This window comes from Betta splendens, unplaced genomic scaffold (assembly GCF_900634795.4).
Source record: "Betta splendens unplaced genomic scaffold, fBetSpl5.4 scaffold_29, whole genome shotgun sequence".
Taxonomy (NCBI): Eukaryota; Metazoa; Chordata; class Actinopteri; order Anabantiformes; family Osphronemidae; genus Betta; species Betta splendens.
In genome coordinates this window covers 57,050-74,209 of record NW_026577848.1, presented here as the reverse complement: position 1 = coordinate 74,209, position 17,160 = coordinate 57,050, and positions in this window count along the sequence as shown.

The following is a 17,160-nucleotide window of genomic DNA, read 5'->3' as shown; positions in this document are numbered from 1 at the left end:
TGAGAGAGAGCAAGAGGATCGGCTGCAGTGCAAGGAGAAGGAGGACCGCTTCATGCAAAAACAGTACCCAATGCTTTACATGAAACTCAACGCTCACGAGCACCACCCCACCGTAGTGGACGTGCAGTATGTGCAAAGCGAGAGTAGCGATGCCGCTTGCCCCTTGTGCGACTTGGACCAAAACACACTCGAGTCCCTCAAGGTGCTCAAGCCTCACGAGGTGAAGGCCTACCTGGACTCCTACAATCACAGGTTCACCGAGGAGCAAGTCAACGTTCACCTGGCCCACACCGTGAGAAACAACGATAGCCTGGGCGTGATACAAAACATGTCCGTGGACCTGATTAGCAAATCGTACTCCCTGGCGAACGCGGCCTTCCCTGCGCGTCATGAACCGCGTCAGAACTCACAATGGGTAGAGCGCTCTTTGTGCCGGACCACGACATGGCGAAGGTCCACAACGATGCCGTTTAAACAGTTCATCGGACTCGCGGCCACCTGTCAGGCCCTTGATAAAATGCAAGCAGGGAGATACCGGAGAAAAGGCTTCCGCTACCAATCCTCTGCTGTGACTCGGTGGTACTATACATTTTTACAAAGTATGTAGTCCTCGTGGCACGACTTTTGCATCCATCACACAAAACTAACTAACACACCTGTGCCTTTGATGGATGCACCTAAACGTGATAGCAATAGCTCTATTGTTCCTCACGACTCCCGCCGCTAGCATGCCGCGAAGCTGGCGGCAATGAGCCTTACGGTTACGCTCCCTATGTTTGGATCGCCGTCAGCACATGCAGGCCTCAGACAGGCTGGTGTCAAGGCACGAGCCGTCGCCGGCTTCGCTTTGACCGTGGACGGCTACAAACCGCACGAGGGACACATGCACCCACTACTGTCCCGGGATGATCTACGCTCACTGGAGACCCTTTCGCGGATTCTCTGCAAACATCAGTCTCCTGCAAACAGACCGAGGGATTCATTCTCGGCGCCTATGTGAAAAATCTAGACAGATTTTCCTTGTCTCGCCGTCCCGGGAGGGTTCAAGTGTTCTGACCGCGTCGTCGCAAACGCCCCCCTAACAAGATATCAATTTTGCTCCCACGCGGGCACCTCGCAACAGGGAATACTACTTTGGCCGGGACCCGATGGCCGAGTGCGAGCCAGACGATTCCCCCCAGTGTGTGGCCTTCAAAGTCCTGAGGAGAACGTTGCATGGCGCCCGCCGACAGCAGAGCGTGGCCCGAGACGGAGGACGTCTTGACCCTCCGAAACTCCCCCTACGCCTGTGTGCTATCCTACGTGGGCCTCGCGACACAGACATCTATAGGCACCTGTTACGCGCAACTGGGAGAGACCATTGTTTTGTGTCAGAAGGCAACAGGTTCTGCATAGGAATTTCCAGAGCCCCTCGTCTGGGCCTGACCGACGCTGACGGGGGCGGCATCGGCTCCCATGGCTGTCGGCGAAATTTCAAAGGCTGCGAGGTCTAAAGGATCGCGACCCGGCCTACAGACCCACCGCAACAGAGATTAAGGACTTTCTAATGCCATCCTCCTGCGATTGCACCCTTCTCTCTGTGGACCAGAGCCGACTACAGGGTTTGACTACCTCTCAGTGGCTCTAGATGTAACCAAGTTTCACACCGTGGCCGAAGCGGGGCCACGTCATCATGGAAGGTCTCCCTGGACAGTTGCCTTGTCCCTTACACGTCCCTTATCGGAGAGCTCGGCATTCTCACCGCCGTCGTGGCCGAAGCCCTGTCAAGGCAGAGAGTGGTCCACGCACTCTAGCGCTATCATGCTGGACGCCACCGACTGGGACACGCTGCAGGGCGAGTGCTCTCGGGGAGGAAAACTGGCACGCTCACAGTTTACGCTGTCGCGGCTGCCCTTGGCCTGGCTCTCGTCAGAGAAGGAGTCCCCAAACTCTTCCTCAGGCTGCCTAGGTCCATTCTACCTTTTGGGAAGAGATTGACTTCTCGCAGCTGGGCTCCTATTTTGACGCTTTCGTCACGCCACAGGGCTCTGTCGACATTGACCCACGCGGGACATTGTCAGAACATGTGGAGCGGAGCAGAGCCCTCAACTTCCCCCTTCTCCTCCCATCCAGCTCCAACCGAGGAGTTGTTCCGTACCTACTGACTCTGCTGAGGCGCGGATCAGGGCCAACAATGTCATCTTCACGCTGTCCTCACGGGAAAACTAAAAATCAGCCCGCTAGAAGAGAGGAATTCACAACAGGCTGCGGAGATTGTCCGCGATCTAACGCTGGCCGACATGGAAACCAACACTGTGCTGAAATGCGAAGAGGACCTAGAAACCAAGTGCTGCTCCGGGACGAGCACCACTGTTTGGGCCAGGGACGTGATGGTAAACGTGACCGTAACCTCCACCTCGTTTGAGATGCTGAAACGGTTTCCCGAGCTGGTAGCGGTTGCGTTCGGAATCAACCAGTTTGTAGTGTCTCCGGTCGATTCAGACTTCAAGAGAGGCGTGCGAGCCGACACCCAGCGATACTGGGCATCACCTCGGCCGTGCACAGGCTTAGGGATTGGAAGAGGCAGCAGGTGGCAGCGGGCATATTGACCGCCACAGGGGAGAGACTTCCGCTGCTCAGCGGAAGAACAAGGAGGAGGAGAAGAAGAAGAAGAAGACACTCTGCCGGGTATCCTCTTGACAGGCTCGGAAGGACGGAACTCAACCACAACGACGCCAATAGCGACGATGACGCCGAGCCGGTCGTCAGCATCCCTGACGCCCAGTACAAAGACCCGGCCTCCGGATCAAAGAACTGCCTGGATCCGCAGTACAACATTGGATTGAGTCACACGATCGTGTGTCCCGGGCTCATTGCCGCTCACGGGGCCCTGGGGGTGTTCAAGGAGCCCCACAGAGAGCTCTACAGCACCAGCTACGATAAGATCTTCCTGGCTAACTTGTACAAGCTCGAGTCGTGTACCCCCGGGGAACCCAGGCTGAGGGCCGCCGTCTCCGAGAACCCTCCTCAGGTCGCGCTCAACGTCAACACTCTCATCCCCACCACGGACCGCAACCACTACATGGTAGGCATCCTGGATTCGGAACGAGTGGTGGAGTATGCGCCTCCCGTGAACAAGGTGTGCGCGGCGCACAACACCGGCGATGTGGCGCACAGCATGAATCTTGTCTCGGTGGATGACGGCTACGTGGTTGACAAGCCGGTGGTCGAAGCCGAACACGGCGTAATAGTGAAACCCGTCGAAGCACTGTACTTGGTGTCCAACTTTACCCCTGGCATCGACTACCTCAACCTGAACGTCAGCTGCGTGAGGTACGACGTGAGCGCGCTCCGACCCTGCCTGATTGCTGTGTGCGGCGGCGACAACGGTTGCAGAAGGGATTACGGGCGGCTTTGCGATTCGGCGCACGAGATTGTCAATGATGCCCGCAGAGCAGGAGAGTTGATGAGGGAAGGTCTCGAGGAATTGGCTGCACAGGAGCAAAAGGCCAGGATGTACGAGCTGCCTGACAGGGCACCCTTTCCCTGGCTGGACAAGCCAAGCCAGCAGCTTGAAGGTCACAGGGCCTCCAGGCGCAAGAGGTTAGTAGCTCTGTTGACCGGTGCGTCGGCGCTGGGGCTCGCGTGGCACGTCTCCAACAGGGTGGACTTACTGGAAGAGCAAATGGACACACTAAAGAGCTCCTACGTGTCCGTCTCAAATAAAATGGTCGAGGTGAGCAAAAAGCTCAACACCAACATAGGGCTCGTCAACGGCAGGATCGATGACCAGGAAAAGGCCATACAGAAGAACAACGAGATCGTCAACCGCAACTTTGCGGTGATGAGGGACGCCATGATGAGGAACACGGAGGCTGCCCTGCGTGACACGAACGTCAAGTTCTCCGTCATGGCCAGCTATCAGATGTGGTACGCTCAGATGCAGAGCGTCACCCATCAAATGATGCAGGCCGCGATGTACACCAAGTTCATGGCCAGGGGAGTGGAGAACTGTCTGAGAAATATAGAGTCTAAGCGTTCTGGAAGTTGCCCCAGCGGCATGACTGTCCTGCAGGAGCACCCCGGCCTCTCCGATTTCCCTACCGTTGGCACCGCCCTGTACAAAGACAGAAAACTTTTCATAGTGCACTCTGTCCCCTCAACCGTCGAGAAGACAGTCGTCAGAGGGCTCATACCCATGCCCAAGATGAGCACGGACGGAGTCCCTTGCTGGCCCGACTACAAAGTGTGGTTGATAAATGGCAAGTACTACGAGCCTTCAGAGTGCCACGGCAAGTACTGTCACAAGCCAGAGCCTCACGAGAGGTACCTCAGATGCGTCCAGGACCCCGGCGAGTGCAAAACAGTGTGCGCCCCGTGTCACAGAAGCATTTGCTACCAGGACAACAAAGTCACTTGGATGGAGGGCTCGGCCACGGTACGGATAGACTCTCCTCCGCTCAAGCCGTTCAGCGGCCCACGCATCTCGGACGGACCCGTGTCTTTCTCTGACCTACTGAACCACGGCATCCCCGGGGTGCCGGCGATGGAGCTACTGCGGGCCATAAACACTAGTGTGAAGCTCACCGACGTGCGAGAGGACCTGGACAACATCACACGAAGCCTAGAGGACTTTGATAGGCGATACAACGAGCTCACCGCCAAACGGGTCACGTTCGGTGGGTGGTTTTCTGGGTTAGCTAGCAACCTGGCCCTTTTGACCTCTGTGGCTATACTAATGGCATGGTGCGCGGTGCTCTCTGCAGGGTTGGTATACATTCTTTTATGCAGAGAAGGAGAAGGAAGAAGAAGCTGCGACAGAGTACCTGTGGTTTTTACCAAGAGACGATCAAAAATGTTGTAAACTACTCTCACTACTACATATTACTTGTTGGCAGATTTGGCAGTGTGTGTGTGTGTGTGTGTGGTTTGTGGCTTGATTTATTTGTCGACTCAAATAAAACTTTTTGCAATATGCCTACGTGTCCCAATATTCATTTCATTAGCCGAGTGAGGCTGAAGGAAATGGTAGGCTAGTACACGTTTTATCAAACGTGAGCCTTTTTTTGTACATTGTGGTGTAATAGACGTGCTCTACCCCTGATTTGAGCCCCAGGACAAAAGACCAGACAAATAAAACATGCTGCGTTTTTTTTTTTTCAAGGGCGAGATAGATTTTTATTAAAATTCTTTTTAGTAACTATTTCGGTACACGCCTTGAACAACAATCAAATCACAATCAACACCACGCTGCATTCCAGACAAGTCAGGCCGCTCCTCGCTGAGACTTTGAGTCCTTCTCTAATCGCATCACTTTCTCCTCGAGTCTCCCTTCGTGCCTCTCGTAGAAGCCCGCGGAGCACGGTGTTCTCCTCTTTCCCAGGAGGCGCCTCGGATCGCTTTTCCTTCGAAGCTGAGTCGAGTCCAGCAAAACGTTAATGTGAACCTCCTCTCCCTGGCCTCGGGAGTTCCGGCCGTGAGGCATTATGCTTCCAGAGTAGCTAGCTTCAGAGATGTACTTTTCCAAGGTGGCCGTGACCACAACAGGCAGGGAGCTACCGAGGAGGTCGCTGTTTGAAGGCAGCCTTTTACAAACTCAGGCTGGTTTGCCCACAGGTGTATACAAGTGGACAGCGTAGACCACTGGTGGTGCCTTGTGCGAGTCTTGTCAAAGCACAAAATCACTAAAGTCCGGTTGTTAAATAGGTTTCCTAGGACACGATGCTTCACATATGGGAAGAGACACAATGCCAGCATCGCCACCATGGTGTAGAATTCAGTTCTGTCGACGTGCTTGTCTTTGTACTTGCACGCCACTTTCTTCATGAAGCGGTCGATTTTACCGTCACTGGAGTCAAACAGTGTCAGTATGGCCACGGCGCTTCTCAGCACGGCGTCTTTTACAATCAAAGATGCGGCTTGGGAGCAGCGTAGCTGTGGTTTTGCATTGAACCTTATCTTGTCTGCTACCTCGAGTATCTTGACCATCCAGCAGGATGACATGGAGGGAGTCAACAGGGCATTAGAGCCTTTGTCAGCAATCTTATACTCCTGACCAAATTCTTCGGTCAGCATCGTGGAAAACAGGGATATCATGACAGGCAGGCCTGCTTTCAGGATGAGATGGTTCTCGTCCACCTCCGAGAGGCAGAGACGTGACTTTGGTCCGCAAAGTGCAATGCTGCCTCTCTCCGGGTTCAGTTCACCAAACTCCAACTGAGGTTTCTGAAAGACGAGCAGAGCTGCAACAAGACATTGGTCCTCAGAAGAACAACCCCTCGGCGTCTTTGTGGCCATGGTTTGTATCAAAGAGCAACTGAATCCTGAACACACGTGCCTGCTGCAGTGCGTTCGGCAGACATAACCCTGGGCTTGGTCTCTAAAGGTGCATTCATTCTCAACACAGAAGCTCACCCATTGAGGATCATCTATTAACTCAAGGTGGGAATGATTCATTGTAGGGAAGGCTCAGCTGCACCAGCCTTTTCTTTTCTTTTCTTTTTTTCTTTCTTTTCTTTTCTTTTCTTTTCTTTCTTTTCTTTTCTTTTCTTTTCTTTTCTTTTCTTTTCTTTTCTTTTCTTTTCTTTTCTTTTCTTTTCTCTGTCCTCTGTGCAGTTTCACCCTTACTGTCTCAATAATAATATAAAATGATGATTCCAATAATTAAAGGAGTGCAAAATGTACTTCTCAAATTAACTTCTTCTTCTCTCTCTCTCTCTCTCTCTCTTTTCTTTCATCATTCCCAGGCTAGCAGAGGACAGAGTGCCGATCTCATCCTGGTGGACGAAGTTGGCTTTGTTAATTCCAAGGTGCTTCTTGCGGTGCTGCCAAATATTGCTTTCAGAGGCCGCAAGCAAGTGCACATCACCAGTCATGTCAACAACACGCCATGGCTGAACAAGGTGGCCGATATCCGTGGCGATGACGGTAGGCCCGCTTACCACGTAGTGTCGCAAAGTTTCAAGTGTAGGTATCACGAGAGGGAGCCGGGGCTCACGTGCTGTTGCCTAGCCGTCTACTGTCCCCAGCACATATCCGTCGACAACCATCTGAAGGAGCTTATGAACATGGTCACGCCAAAGGGTTTTGAGAGCGAAGTCACGGGTAGCAGCAGCACATCTTCGGCAGACACCAAGACCGACAGCACCTCTCCCTTCGAGGCCTCGGTCATAAACAAGTTTCTCTCAAATAACAGCGTCACTCTGGAATACATGACCCGTGCAACCCGTGGTCAGAGCCTATCTGTGTCTCGACCCAAACCTTCGGAGGCGTCTCCAGGTCCTGCGCCGGCGTGTGCTGTGCTGTGGAGCTGGCGGGGCGGCAATCTAGTGGTGAGCGAGCGGTCTCTTGTTTATTACTTTTTATTTATTTTACTCTCGTCCGTGTCATTTTTCAGCAGCGGCTAAGCCGGACGCGCGCAGGTTGCTAAACATGTATTCGTAATCCAAGGGTTCGTGTGTTTTTTCACCATCACCGCCCCCATCAACGCACTGAGGAGGGGGGTTTTAAGTCTAACAGAGTGCAAATGTAAGCTTCTATGCGTGTCTCGTCCTGGAGCGTCAAGTTCGGTTTCCGCGTCGGCACAAAGCACGAAATCAGCCGAGGGCCTGGGCCCAGATGCCGCACGTACACTTTGTGTTTGTTCGGCGGGTCCGAGAGCTCCACCGTCCACCCGGTGATGGCCAGAGAGACGATAGTGTGCAGGGAGCGTCTACTGCGAGTGCTCTCCTTCAGGATAGCCACGTACTTGAGGGCTCCACTGCGAATTGCATCAGCCGAAGCGAACGCTCCAAGCACCATGCTGCAGTACGTCTTCCACTCGCACCTCGAAATGCAATCGTGTATGTAATGCTCTGGGACGCTGTTGCCTAACGCCAGCGTTATAGCCCTGGACAACTCGCTAGGAACGGCGAGTGAGTCACCTGCGTTCTCACTGAGAGCTTTGCTTTTGTTATAGACGGCAATCAGGGCATCTATTATGAGTATCCGCGCAGGGGAGAAGGACACCAGTTGGCTGTATAGGGTTTTGAGTTGACCCTCATCCACTTTAGAGTAGAAAACCGTGTTGCGCTGGAAGAAGGAGAACACTATCATGAACTCGTAGTGTGATATGAGGCATTCCCATGGAGTCTGCATCAAAATTTCCAGTTCCTTGCGAGCTGCTTGACAAGCGGGGCAGAACATGACGGCGGTCGTTTTCTTGTACCCTTTGAGAGCTCACAGAACGTGTTGTTACCTATATTTTGTTAAATTCTTATCACTCCCTTTCCCTCTGTCCCCGTGTCTCTCCTCAAAACCTCGCTTCTGTTTTTTTTTCTCTTCCCCCTGTAAGGTTATGGCCCTGGAGGAACTGGAGATACGGGATTTGGATCAAGTGACTCGAGTCTATGCAGCTCTGCTGAGCGCTCACATAAGGCTACTGAAACTTTTGATGCCCAGAGTGATGTGGAAAGAAGTGCCCGTGGTGATAGTATTTGAACAAAACACGTACGTCAACGCCCTGGTTGATGTAAAAAATCTCATTGAGTTGTCACTCGTACGCTCGGGGTTCAAAGTGCTCTTCTATAGCAAGTGGTCACCCATCAACAACAAGTACATGCTGGGTAAGCACGTGGGTGCCAGACCAAACTTGCTATGGTTCTAAGCACGGTCTCGGCAATCAACAGAGAAACCCTTTACTATTGTGACACGGTCATGTCTCTGGGATGGGCGGTGTTGTCAGAGGCCACCAAGAAAACTCAACTTCTCGAATCCTCCATCGGCACCTCGAAGGGCGCGGGCTGTAGTAGCAAGATGGGATCCAATATGGATGTATTTATGTATCGGCGCTCACGAAACGGAGTCAATTTGGCCACTGATGTCACGGCCAGTGTACTGGAGAGGCGCGATATCATAACGCTACCCGGGAACAGGCTCACTGACAAGGCACACGCCGAGCAAGGAAAACTGCTCCTGGGGAAGCTGAGAGAAGAAATGTCTATGGTCACTATCACGGAGTCTGCAAAAGGAAGCACGGTGACTACAGGAGGGAAAAAATCTGTACAGGGAGAGTACACCAGAGACGACATGCTCTCTGCGTTCCTGCTTCTCTGTCACACCAGAGACGAAATACATAGCGGTGAAAGGTCTATACGAATAAGCGGCGAGGTATACAACAACAAGTAATGCTTGTGGTATGTGTGTTTGACCTGATAATTAAAGACTACGACACTTTGCATTTTGTTGTCATGTTTGTTTTTATTGTGAGCATATTGAATAACATAAACCACCTGTCACGTGGGATAGTTCACTGGGACATACAAAAGAATTTTTCCGGAGTCCAGTAGACAATTCAGTCTTTGTTGTCGCCGTCCTCTTCGTCATCGCCGTTACAGGAATCGTCTTCAAACACAACTCCTTTAGCCAGCCTGTCACCATACAAGGGTGCTGGTCTGTACCAGACGCCTCCCCCGTAGCCGTCATCCCAAAACTCAAGACCCACGGCTCGCAGGTAAGCGACCTCATCTTCTTCATAACTCCTGAGAGCTGGATCGCAGTGGTTAGGGGTCTGTGCAATACCCGGACTCGTGTTCTGTGTCTTCCTCCTGGAAGAGCACATCATCAGACCAGTCTGACTTGCAGTTTTGCAAGTACTCTGACTCTTCATCGGTGTCTTCATCATCGTCTAGTCTGCGGTATTTCCTGCACATATTAAACTCATCCTCCATCTCCATGAGTTCCCTCTCGATTGGGAGGCAACACTCTGCATCTTGACAAAATTGCACAGGATGGTGTCTGCGCCTCTTCTTCTCTCTGTGCCTAGATAAGACAGACATGGACGTGCTGTCAGCACATGCAACGGTGACGCATGTGTTCGTTCGTAACCCGCTCGTTGACGAGCGGGTTACCCTCGTTGACGAGCGGGTTACCCTCGTTGACGGGCGGGTTACCCTCGTTGACGAGCGGGTTACCCTCGAGACCGGGACTGTGTCCATTGTAGATGAAACGCAAGAGGGTTGTTTAAGATGTTTCATGGCTTTCGAGTAAAGTATAGACTCTACAGAGACTTGTTTAGCATAGACACAAATGCCTAACAAGTCAATGATGTTAAACTGGCAGATTCAAACTTCTTTTATATTCAAACCTCACCTCTTTTTTTTTAAAGGGGGGTGAGACAGGTCACATGCACAAATCCGGTCGGATAAACAAACCAGCCATCTCTGTCGTCGGGGTAACTTTCAGGTTTGACCGGATCTTTACGATGCAACTGCGACTTTAGGAAAATCTGGAGACCGTACACCACTCGACGATCCCTTTGCCCCGCTTCACATACTTATAAAATAGTGAGACGTTTCGACCTTTCACCACTGCCACCACCATGTCAGCAGAGGTCTCTGACACGGATGACCAGGCAGCTACCTGTGCAGCTTCTAGAGTAGTGATTGAAAGGGTATGGAGCATTGTGAACCGCCACTTTGAAAGTCTGCTCTCTGACGCAGAGCGCTCAGTGACCAAGAACAGGGCTGAAATCAACATACAGTCTCAGGTTAAGGAGCTGCGAGACGTAATCGAAGCTTGTAGCGGGCGGCTAAAAGCCATAGAGGCTTACATATCAGAACTGCAGAAAAAAGAGACTCAGGGCTCTCTGAGTGAGGAGCGGCTTCCCTCACGACACACGGCGTATTCTGAGCTGGCAGGAGAATGGCACTTTCTGTACATGGAAGACAACAGCATTTTTGGCTACATGAAGCTGATCCCCGACACGGTTGCGATAGCTAGTGACAATGATGTCATCAAGAGAGCCAAATTCACTCTGCCACTGGGGGTGCTGAGAGAGGCGAATGAGGTGGTCTCAGGTGACGATCCGGCTCTGTCGAGCCAGCAGTGCGCCTATGCCCTGTGTCCCTGTTGTCAGATGTCTTTCAAGGCCTCAGAGTTTTGGAAGCACGCCTTGCTTGAGATAGCCGAAAGGGGTCACAGAGTGTCAGCCTGGCAGTCCTTGGACCGCTCAGACACACCTAGGTGGATAGTGGAAGCAAGCGCAGGCTGGCGTGACCCTATTTACAGACCCAGACGTTTGCGCAGCACGTGTGAGATCGGACAAAGCCTCGCAGAGCTAAACCTCAGACACTTTTGTTCGGATCACGCATTCTCTCGAGCGCTAGACAGTACATTTGAGCTTCTGGCTGTGCTCTTGAGAACCTGAGAAACAGAAGCCATGCTCTCTTATTCGTACCAACCTCGCACAACACCGCTCCCTTATTCTGGTCCCGCGGTTTTGGAAACTATACCGGAAGACTTGGTGACGCTCGACTACCTGGTCGGCATTGCATCGCTAGGCAACGAGTACTCTTTTGTGCAATACAAGCCCACCGAGGAACACAAAAGATGCGCCGGACTAAAACTTGACCACGTTCAGCGGATCAACGCCTTTGTCCAGACACTGCGAGACAGGTCTGTGCCGATAGAGACGTGCCTACACACAACGCTTGTACCGTCGGCCAAAAAGACTTTTTGGATAAGGGTGTCCCTGGCAGACCTAACAGAACTCAGCTTGGAAAATCTCTGGATGATAAGGGGGTAGAGTCCAGCTGCACTCAAAACAGCAGTATGTCACACTCGCGATAGAAGACCGTTGCCTGCAACCCTGCTTCCTGGACCCTGAGTCTCAGCTGCTCTTCTCTCAACCTGACACGAGCTGCAAGGACAAATTCTTAAGTCTAGCCAAGGAAGGTCTAATTGGTTCCACTCGGGAGGACAAAGGACAGCCATGTGGGTGAAGGTGACAAAACTGATGATGATGATGATGTTGGTTGTGGTGGTGGTGGTGGTGGTAACTGTCATCACGATAACAACTCAAATAGGAGCAAGAGGGAGGACCCCTTGCAAAGAGAGACAAAAGCGTGAAATGTGTAGACACCAGGATGAGGTGTCTTACGCCTTGTCGCATAATAAGAGACACAAACCCTCTTTCAGTAGCCACGGCTCTGAGCTCAAGTTGCCAACGGAAGAAGTAGAGCAAACAACAAAGTCAAACTTTAAACATGCAATGTTTAATCACACAATGCAAACCGAAATGAAAACAAGACAACACAACAAAACAGTAGCAAATGCTGTGTTCGCTAGAGCTATGAGATGTCGTCAGCGTGGTCGCCGCAAGAATCCAAAACTCCCCTAAGTGCAAGGATCTGTTAGCTCCCTCACCCGCAGCATTTTGCCTCAGACCTTCTTCTGCTTCTGTCACCCGCGGTTGCAGACGTTTCTCCCAGTTGGCCGGGAACCTTAAAGAGAACCCAGAAAGGTGGGTTGAAGTACAGTCCCCTCTCAAGGACCCTGAGAGGCCTTCTTCCGCCGCTATCCCCGTCCTCTGACATCACACCGACTGAATCTCCCCTGTGCCGGCAACACCTCGAGCTCCAACAAGAGACCCCTCAGCGACAAACGGCCGGTTGGGGTTGCTCCTTGATGTAGTCATCTCTGCCGTGGCGTCTCCCTGCTCCGCTTTGCCACCACAGTTCACATCTGAAGGCCTGAGACCCAGCTTGTTGGCCAACGTAACCCGTAAGCGGTCGGGTGCAGAGAGTCCCGTGTCAGCATGATCTCGCTGACGGAGAGCGAAGCGTCTGGCTTTCTCCCAGTCAGACTGTCGGCGAATGTTACACCTGACGTGTTCAGGAGCGTCACCAGCACAGAGTGAAAAACGTGCACCGGTGATCCGGACTCAAGTTCTCTCACCGTATCCCTGTTGTTGTACTGAATAGTGTTGTGTCTCCTGTTGAACTGACTGAATCCGGATAGAGTGCTCCTCCAAAAATTTGTCCACATGCTCAAGGTTTCCTCCAAGTGGGAGACGCTGACAGAGGACGGGTAGTTGCACACAAGCTTAACGTCGGAGCCCAGCTCCGTGACCGGCTCCTCTTTGGAGCGCCCATCGCCGTCCTCGCCTGCGGCCCGTTCTATCTGCCTGGCAACACTCTCTGCCATGCCCAGTAGACATTGATCTTTGCAATCTCTCTTGAGACGTGCCAAGGCCAGACGAGGATACCTAGTCACCTCCCCGAGGAACTGCCTGACGAGCAAAACCTCTTTGCCTTCGGCAATCATCGAAGCCATCATTTTGCTCAGACTGTGCGAGACGCTGGCAGACTTGTGCTCGGAAACTGTGGCGCCGACGCCGGACCTCAGAAACACGTCCGGCAGCTCGGCGGCGTTCAGGCCAAACATGTCGTGCTGGCGGTCGCCGGTGAGGAAGCGAGACAGATTGTCAAGTAGGGGTTTGCCGAACGCATTTCCCGGGACCGAGAGGCCAACGTGCTCCTGCTCTCCTCGGGACGAAAGCATCACGTCGGCCAGGTGGGTCAAGGAGGAGCGGTCCACACCTGCGCTGGTGTACACGTGTCTCGTCGAGGCCGCAGTCAGGCCCTGTATGATCTTGCGAAAGAGAGTGGCCCAACTCTGGACCGTCCGGTGAGCTCTCTTGGCCAAGGAGGACATTTCTGAACCCCTTGACCAGCAACTGTCCCACGGGGAGATGTGTCTGTAGAGGATCCCGTCCACCGTGGCGGTGACGAGGTCGGTCCTCCGTGTCGTAGAAGGCCAGACAGGTCGCAGCCCTGCACTCTGGCACGGCCGGGCATCGGCCGTGCTCGAAGGTCTTCATAACACCCCAGAGGGCCACGGCTGCCATCTTTAACTCCGTTTCCCCAATCGGGTCTCGCTTGAGCGCGACGTCGCGGTCGATCCAGTCTCGGATTATCTTGCACACCACAGACACCTGCGTCTCAGGCACAGAGTTGCACATCAGCAGTTTCAAGGTGTCTGCCAGTCGCTCCAGCGGCACGTCAAGCACCGTGGACAGAGCCCGTTCGTGAGCCTCTCGCTCCTGCACCGCCTCAGACGCGGCATCAGGGTGACTGAGGCCATCCCGCACTGGCCTGAAGCACGGCCCGTGACGGTGACAGCGGCAACAGCTGGACTGCCTATCCGTTCTCCTTCGTTTACTTTTTTGACCCTGTCCGACATCTCCGTTGTCATCCCAGTCACACCGGTACGCCTGCTCGTGAACGACCGGCTTGGATGACACCAAGTTGGTCACGGTGGCTCTCCCCGACAAGCCCAAGCCCGAGAGTTCTGAGCTTCCTCCAAGGCACAAAGACGCACGGCACAAAGCCCGCCAGCACGGTCCACCGGATCACATTCCTCAGTGTGGCTTTGATGTGCTCGCACACGTGATTGGAGGCGTAGTAGTTCACTAGGTATCGCACCAAGCATGTGGCGCTCTCGCTGTTGCTTCCCAAGACATTGTAGAGCAGCAGCTCGACAGAGAGGCCCGGGCTGAAAGTGTTGACGATCTCCTCTATCGCTATGGCCAGCTGTGGATCTTCGCTGACGCAGAGCCAGGACTCGACGTCCCGGTGCACAGCAATCAACCCGTAGCGCTCGTAGTAGTGGCTGCCGCTGTGAGATTGCTCCCTTTCGCGTGCACGAAACTCAGTTTTCCTGAATGCCTCCAACACCTGAGGATTCCCTCTGTCTTCTAAAGCAACCTCTGCCAGCTCCTTCTCGCAACAGACCGGGTGCTCTCTGGAGCACTTCATTCTCCAACTCACTAGAGGATTTCGACTAGTAATGCCTCGACTAGTAACGTGTGGTTAACGATCCCAACGCGCTTTATCTCACACTTGAAGTTTGCGGGCCAAGTCGCAGTCCCCGGCAGGATGTTTTGGATGCTTTTCAGAGCCTTGTGTTGTTTGTGTAGCCACAGGCAGAGCCTGCACGACGGCCTGAACAGAGAGAGTGGCTACTACCACTACCACAACAAAAACTTCTACCGGTACGAGGACGAAGGGGACAGAGACAGCGACGACGACGACGGCGGCGAACAGGTCTGTGCGCGGGCGGTCAAGCTCTCAAACCTTAAACGCAACGCCATCGATCTGACCACAGACGTGATTGTTGCAGAAGACCTGCTGAGAAGACACGGCGACGATTCGGCCTTACTAACATACCGTGACAGGTGTTCCCAGGAGATGTATCAGGCTCTTGACGAGTTACCTGTACGTGACACGCGCTTTTGCAAGCCCTCAAATCAAATGGCGACCTTCCCTCAAGCCGGAGCCCCTGCCATTCTGAGCGCTTTCAGTTTCAGGGGCAAACTGGGCGCCGCGGTCTCTGTGATCACCTCCCTCATCGTGGGCTTTCTGACCATCCCCAACAACATTCTGTACTTCATCGACGGCAAGCACGGCGCAAGGATCGCGCCGACCTGGACCTCTCCTCCTCCAAGCAACAGGAGACCCGGCTACGAGTACGGTTACATCTACGCAGGAGTAACCCTCGTTGTGCTCGGATGCCTGGCCATGGTCACGAGCATAGTGCTCAGCTACTTTGCCGCAAGGAGCAAACAGAAAATGGACGACTCCAAAGGCTGGCAGGAGTCCACCGGGACTGTGATGGCATGTCTCATCATGATGAACATTGAGTTGCTCATGGCCGTGATTGCGGGCTGCATGGAGTTGCTGTACCGACCTCTGATCAGTGACGCGCAGAGGTTGCATAACGTTGAATGCGCCATCGCCGTGCTTAACGTCGTCATCTACATCATGTACGTGATGACCATGGTGCAGATTTCGAACCTGCTAAAGGAGAGGTACCAAAGGATCCGAGAGGATCGGACATCCACCCCGGAGGTGGTCACCGCCGTGCCTTTGTCTTCCTCTTCGGCTCGAGAATACGTGAGCAGAAGCGTCAACTCGTACAATTCGCCCACCCAGTTTCATATAGGGGAAAAGCCTTAGACTTTCTCTGGGCCACACACACTAGACTAGACTAGCTAGGACTCATCATCTTTTTTATTTATGAATACAATAAAATGGGAATTGTTTTTCCGTTTGACACGTCTCAATCAGATATCTTGGGCCTTCTACTCCACCCACCTCCAACCGGCCTCTATAAAAGGTGGGCAAGAAGAACGGTTTAGCACAAGAGCAGACAAGATGTGGAAGCAAAAGGGCAAAATGCAGAAAAAACAGGCAAAAAAGGTGAGTCAGGGCTCATCCTGGCAAGGGGATCACAACGTCAGACTCCTAGGGACGGATCAGCTACAGAGCGGAACCTGTCAGTCCGCAGCGTGCAGGCGAAGCGCGACGGGAAAAAACAGAGAGAGGCGAGGAAGCTCAGTCAAGGCTGTCCCTCGAATGAGGACGACGATCTCGGCCTCCAGGGGAACGGTCAGCCCCAGAAGGGAACCTGTCAGTCCGCAGCGTGCCAGGCGAAGCGCGACGGGAAAAACAGAGAGAGGCGAGGACGCTCAGTCAAGGCTGTCCCTCGAATGAGGACGACGATCTCTGCCTCCAGGGGAACGGTTCAGCCCCAGAGGGGAACCTGTCAGTCCGCAGCGTGCAGGCGAAGCGCGACGGGAAAAAACAGAGAGAGGCGAGGACGCTCAGTCAAGGCTGTCCCTCGAACGAGGACGACGATCTCGGCCTTCAGGGAGGAAACATCCTTCCCTTCGGTACCCCCCAACCCAGCGTGGCATCCTAAAGGCGACGTATTTGAACAACGACCAAGACAGCGCGGTACGAGACCAGACGCAGTCGAAGCGGGGTAAAGAAAAGAAGGATGTGGCAAAGAAAACAAAGAGAGTGGGGTAAATGAAGAGCGCCGTGTGCTTTTCAGCGAAACCCCAGTTAGCGTAGGGTTTGTATGTATGTCAGAAGAAGCCAGGGAGACACGCTCGGCATACTGGATACGAGTCGCCGCTGATGCCAGCAGGTTCCGCAGGAGGATAAAAACCTTGGAGTGTATGATATCCAGATGTCTGGACGAGGACCACCGGGAACTCATGAGGGACTACATAGAAGATACTGCAGCAGCTCCAAATCCCAACTCCCCGAGCGCTCCTTGCCTCCCTCCTTGCCTATTTACTTGCAAAAAAATACTCACGTTTGAATAAGCTTTCAGCGATGACGGCAGTGAATTCCTCATCTAAATCATCGTGCGCGACCACCGAGCCGTACGACTGCCTCTGTTTGAATGACAGGACTCTGACAGAACACGAGAAAACGAACTTGGACCGAGTCAACGTGATGTGCTTCGACCGCAATGGACTCACAATGATCGGACCCAAGACCAGTGCCTTCTCCAGACCCATGGATGTGCACTCGACCCACTATCACCATCTGGATGCCCTATTAGCCATGA